Below are 6118 nucleotides of genomic sequence, written 5' to 3' on the forward strand. Positions count from 1 at the left end.
GAAGAGCTGGCCATGTGTGATGTCTTGATATGGGTGCTAGGCACACAGGCATATTCACTTTGTGAGATTTCATTAACCTGCACACTTAAGTGCGTTTCTCTGTATGTATACTACAAAAAGTTTTGTTTTGTTTTTTTTTTTTTTAGATGGAGTTTCCCTCTTGTTGCCCAGGCTGGAGTGCAAAGGCACAGTCTTGGCTCACTGCAACCTTCACCTCCCAGGTTCTAGCATTTCTCCTGCCTCATCCTCCCGAGTAGCTGGGATTACAGGCACCCACCACCACGCCCGGCTAATTTTTGTGTTTTTAGTAGAGACGGGGTTTCTCCTTGTTGGCCAGGCTGGTCTCAAATGCCTGACCTCAGGTGATCCCCACCTCCCCCTGCCCCGTGTCAGCCTCCCAAAGTGCTGGGATTATAGGTGTGAGCTACTGCGGCTGGGCTTGTTCCTGTTTCAAACAGCTTGGTCTCTCTCTGAGGTGGGGCCTGGGGCACAAGAAAAGGCTCAGGGTCTTCAATGGGTCCCAGGTGTTGTCTCCAGGAATGTGTGCCTTAGAAAAGAGGGATGTGTCTGTACTGCAGGATGTGAAGGTTTAAGTTTGAATATTTATTTGATCCTAGAATAAATGAGTTATACATCTCATGCAGCCTTGGCGAGAAAAGGCACAGGGTCCCTGCCCTCCCTCTGCCTTGTTCAGTGACCTTGGGGAAATCATATAACCAAACTACACTTAGGTTTCCTAGTATGTAAACTTAAGACAATTTCGTCTGCCCTATCCACTGCCTAGGTTGGTATGAGGATTAAATGAGGTAATTGATGTGAACGTGCTTCCTGTAGATGTTTTTTTATAGCCCTTTGCAAATACCATATAAGAAGCCTAATGTAGCTGTAGAATTGAGCCCACAATTGGTTTTTGAGCCATAATATCAAACACTCAGTCTTTCCCTAGGTGATATTTTTCCATTCTCTGTTTTTGATAAGGTCTCTAGTTTGTAAGGTCACTTGGAATTCGAGTCCTTTCTGCCCAGATTGTTGGCTGCACCACTCACTCACTTCCTATAAGTTAGTACAGCCACTCTTCATTGGTCATGTGCTACCTGGCAGGCGCTGAGCTAGACACCACTGACAAAATGATGGATAAGAAACTTACTGGGCGGGGCACAGTGTCTCACGCCTGTAATCCCAGCACTTTGGAAGGCTGAGGCGGGTGGATCACCTGAGGTTGGGAGTTTGAGACCAGGCTGACCAACATGGTGAAACCCCGTCTTTACTAAAAATACAAAATTAGCCAGGCGTGGTGGCGCATGCCTGTAATCTCAGCTACTCGGGGGGCTGAGGCAGGAGAATCGCTTGAACTCCAGAGATAGAGGTTGCAGGGAGCCAAGATCACACCATTATACTACAGACTGGGCAACAAGAGCGAAAATCTGTCACAAAAAAACAAACAAATGAACAAAAAGAAACTTACTAGCCAGGCGCGGTGGCTCATGCCTGTAATACCAGCACTTTGGGAGGCTGAGGCAGGCGGATCACTTGAGGTCAGGAGTTCGAGACCAGCCTGGCCAAAATGGTAAAACCCCATCTCTACTAAAAATACAAAAATTAGCCGGGCATGGTGGCATGCTCCTGTAGTCCCAGCTACTTGAGAGGCTGAGACAGGAGAATTGCTTGAACCCGGGAGGTGGAGGTTGCAGTGAGCCAAGATCATGCCACTGCACTCCAGCCTGGGCAACAGAGCAAGAATCCATCTAAAAAAAAAAAAAAACCAAACTTACTAGGTCTGCCTCCAGTGAACCTGCATGCTGGTAGGTATGGGAAGGCAGAGGAAGGGCCGGGCACAGTGTCTCAAAAAAGTTATTTGAGACAATGCCATCAGCATTGGACGATCGGAGAATAGATCATCTCACTTGCCCATCCTTCAAATGGCCCCACCGAAAGCATAGGTTTTAAACTGGCCATTAAACCTGCTCGTGACTTTATCAACCTCAGCCACATTTATCTGGATGGAGGTGTAGTCTTTGATGCTGATGATGCTGTTGCTGGTGCAGCATTTCATACACGTCCACAAACTCACTAGCATTATTCTGCATGTTGAGGCCACACCTGTTGCCACCATACCGCATATGAGCAGAGAAAGCACATAATTATTTTTTATTTCTTGGCTGCCATCTCATGTCTTAGAACACAAGTCCACCAAGTACCAGGAGCCCCGCCAGGTGTTGGTTATGCAGTGAGTTATCTTCTGTCTTCCCACACCTACCAGCATCCGGGCTCTTATATGCTTCCTCTCGGCCTCCCAAAATGTTGGGATTACAGGCATGAGCCACTGTGCCTGGCCTCAAATAACTGTTGACTGGAGAGCATATTGAATGTGGAATACTTGTCATAAATGAATAGTGAAAACCTAAAAACAACAATTGTTATTACTATGTTAGTGACAAATTTAAAAAGAACAAGAGGAACAGGCTTTGATCAAAGTTGGGAGGCAACTTAGGTAAGATGATAAAGGATGAAGAAGGTGACATTATTGCTGAGACTCAGCCAAGCCAATTATCCAAAGACCTGGGAGAAGAACATTTCAGGAAGTACAATAGCAAGAGCAAAGGTCCTGAGGCAGGAAAGAACTTGCCATGTTTGAGGAATTGAAAAGTAGTCAGTGTGATTGGAACTTGGAAGGTAGGAGGGAGAATGGGATGAGATGAGATTACAGAAGAGGTAATGAAGGGGCCAGGAAAAGCAAGGCTCCTAAATATGATGGGGAGTCAGTAAAGGGTTTGAGCAGGGGTTTATGTTTTGTTGTTGCTGTTACAGGGTCTCACTCTGTCGCCCAGGCTGCAGTGCAGTGGTGTGATCACGGCTTGCTGCAGCCTCGAACTCCTGGGCTCAAGCGATTCTCCCACCTCAGCCCTCCTTAGTAGTTGGGACTACAGGTCCATGCCACCACACCTGGCTTGATTTTTAATTTTTATCCAGATGAAGTGTCCCAGATTCTGCTAAGAGCAAAATACAGAACAACAACAACAACAAAATAGAAACAAAGAGGCCGGGCATGGTGGCTCACACCTGTAATCTCAGGATTTTGGGAGGCTGAGGCAGGCGGATCACAAGGTCAAGAGATGGAGACCATTCTGGCCAACATCGTGAAACCCTGTCTCCACTAAAAATACAAAAATTAGCTGGGTGTAGTGGCGCGCCCCTGTAGTCCCAGCTACTTGGGAGGCTGAGGCAGGAGAATCACTTGAACCCAGGAGGCAGAGGTTGCAGTGAGCCGAGATTGCGCCACTGCACTCTAGTCTGGTGAGAGAGTGAGACTCTGTCTCAAAAAAACAAAAAAACAAACAAACAAAAAAACAAACAACAAAAACAGAAAGAAAAAGAGCAAGATAAAACAAAACAAAAAATTAAAAACTTTTTTTTTTTTTTTTTTTTAGATAAAAGGACATGGCATCTCCCTGTGTTGCCCAGGCTAGTCTCAAACTCCTGGACTCAAGTGATTCACCTGCCTCGGCCTCCCAAAGTGCTATGCTGAGATTATAGGTGTGAGCCACCCACCATGCCTGACCTAATTAGGTTTTGAGAAGATCTCTTTGGCTGGGGAGGGAGAATGGATTGAAGGGGCCAAGTGTAAAGCAAATAGAACAGGAATTACAGGAGTTCAGGTGGAAGACAGTGGTTTGGCCTGGGGTAAGAGCAGTGGAGGTGGAAATAAGGAGCAAATTCAAGATATACTTTTTTTGTTTGTTTGTTTTTTTGAGACAGAGTCTCCCTCTGCCACCCAGGCTGGAGTGCAGTGGCACGATCTCAGCTCACTGCAAGCTCTGCCTCCTGGGTTCAGGCCATTCTCCTGCCTCAGCCTCCCAAGTCGCTGGGACTACAGGTGCCCTCCACCACACCCAGCTAATTTTTTGTGTTTTTAGTAGAGACAGCGTTTCACCGTGTTAGTCAGGATGGTCTTGATATCCTGACTTCGTGATCTGCCCTCCTCGGCCTCCCAAAGTGCTGAGACTACAGGCGTGAGCCATCACGCCCAGCCGTTTTTTATTTTTATTTTTTATTTATTTTGAGATGGAGTCTCACTCTGTAGCCCAGGCTGGAGTGCAGTGGTGCGATCTCGGCTCACTGCAACCTCTGCCTCCCAGGTTCAAGTGATTCTCCTGCCTCAGTCTCCCAAGTAGCTGGGACTATAGGCGCATGCTACCACACCCAGCTAATTTTTTATTTTTAGTAGAGATGGGGTTTTACCATGTTGGCCAGGCTGGTCTTAAACTCCTGACCTCAGGTGATCCACCGGCCTCAGCCTCCCAAAGTGCTGGGATTACAGGCATGAGCCCCCACGCCCAGCCTCAAGATATAATTTAAAGACAGGCCGGACGTGGTGGCTCATGCCTGTAATCCCAGCACTTTGGGAGGCCAAGGTGGGCAGATCACTTGAGGTCAGGAATTCGAGACCAGCCTGGCCAACATGGTGAAACCCTGTCTCTACTAAAAATACAAAAATTAGCCAGGCATGGTGGCACATGCTTATAGTCCCAGCTATTCGAGAGGCTGAGGTGGGCGAATCACTTGAATCCAGGAGGCAGAGGTTGCAGTGAGCCGAGATCACACCACTGCACTCCAGCCTGAGTGACAGACCGAGACCCTGTCTCAAAAAAAATAATAAAAATAAAAAAAGATAATACTGAGAGTGCTTGCTAATAGGCTATACGTGGAAGATGAAAGAAAAGGAGGAATCAGGATAGCTTCGTGGTTTGGAGTTGAGCAGCCAGGTGGAGGAGGGGCCATTTTACAGACCAGGGACATGAATGGAGGTGCAGTTGCGATGGGGGGCAGCCTAGGAGACTTCCATCTGTGACAACCTAAGAGGAATCATTGGGTAGGAAGTTGAATATCTGCATCCAGATTCATTCACACAGGTACAGGGAGGAGACTGGGCTAGGGTTATGGTTATGTACATGGGAGTCATCAACAGTATTGATATTTAAAGCCAAGAGATTCAAAAGGATCATCTAGGGAGAGCGTGCGGATGGAGAGCACTAAAAGCTCAGGAAGGAGCCCCTGGGAACTCCTTCAGCAAAGGAGACTGGGAGTAAGCAGAGAGAGGATAGTGCATGGAGAGGACACCGGATGCTGGAGGACATCATCTTCATCATTGACGGGGACCTTCACCAATAACACATGCCACAGAAATTAGTACTCACTCAGACAAAGGGAGTAAAGAGGAAAATGATGGTGCAAAACTGCATTCATGGCTGGGCGAGGTAGCTCACACCTGTCATCTCAGCACTTTGGGAGGCTGAGGCAGAGGGTCGCTTGAGTCCAGGACCTCGAGATTAATCTGGGCAACATAGGAAGACCCTGTCTCCGTCTCTCTCTTTTTTTTTTTTTTTATTTTGTTTTGTTTTATCTTGCTCTTTTTATTTTTTAAATTTTTGTTCTGCGTTTTGCTCTCTCAGCAGAACCAGGGGGAGTTTATCTTAACAAAAATTTAAAAATTAGGCTGGGCGCCGTGGCTCATGCCTGTAATCTCAGCACTTTGGGAGGCCGAAGCGGGTGGATCACTTGAGGTCAGGAGTTCAAGACCAGGCTGGTCAACATGGTGAGACACCATCTCTACTAAAAATACAAAAATCAGCCAGGTGTGGTGGCACATGCCTTTAATCCCAGCTACTCGGGAGGCTGAGGCAGGAGAATCTCTTGAACCCGGAAGGCAGAGGTTGCAGTGAGCCAAGATCGCACCCCTGTACTCCAGCTTGGAAAACAAAGTGAGACTCTGTCACCTCCAAAAACAAAAAAAAAAGCCCGGGCTCAGTGGCTCACACCTGTAATCCCAGCACTTTGGGAGGCTGAGGCAGGTGGATTACCTGAGGATGGAAGTTCGAGACCAGCCTGACCAGCAGGGCGAAACCCTGTCTCTACTAAAAATACAAAATTAGCTGGGCATGGTGGTGCATGCCTGTAATCCTAGATACTCGGAGGCTGAGGCAGGAGAATCGCTTGAACCCGGGAGGCAGAGGTTGCAGTGAGCCGAGACACGCCATTGCATTCCAGCCTGGGTAACAAGAGCTAAACTCCGTCTCAAAAAAACTAATAATAAAATAAAACTCCCCAGAAGCAGATCTGA

At 47.4% G+C, this 6118-nt stretch overlaps 1 pseudogene; it reads right to left on the minus strand.

The window, feature by feature from the left end:
* Positions 1–424: 424 nt before the first annotated feature.
* Positions 425–2087, minus strand: LOC115838027 (annotated as a pseudogene).
* Between the last annotated feature and the right edge of the window lie 4031 nt (positions 2088–6118).

The sequence above is a fragment of the Nomascus leucogenys genome, chromosome 13, assembly GCF_006542625.1.
Source record: "Nomascus leucogenys isolate Asia chromosome 13, Asia_NLE_v1, whole genome shotgun sequence".
Classification (NCBI taxonomy): Eukaryota; Metazoa; Chordata; class Mammalia; order Primates; family Hylobatidae; genus Nomascus; species Nomascus leucogenys.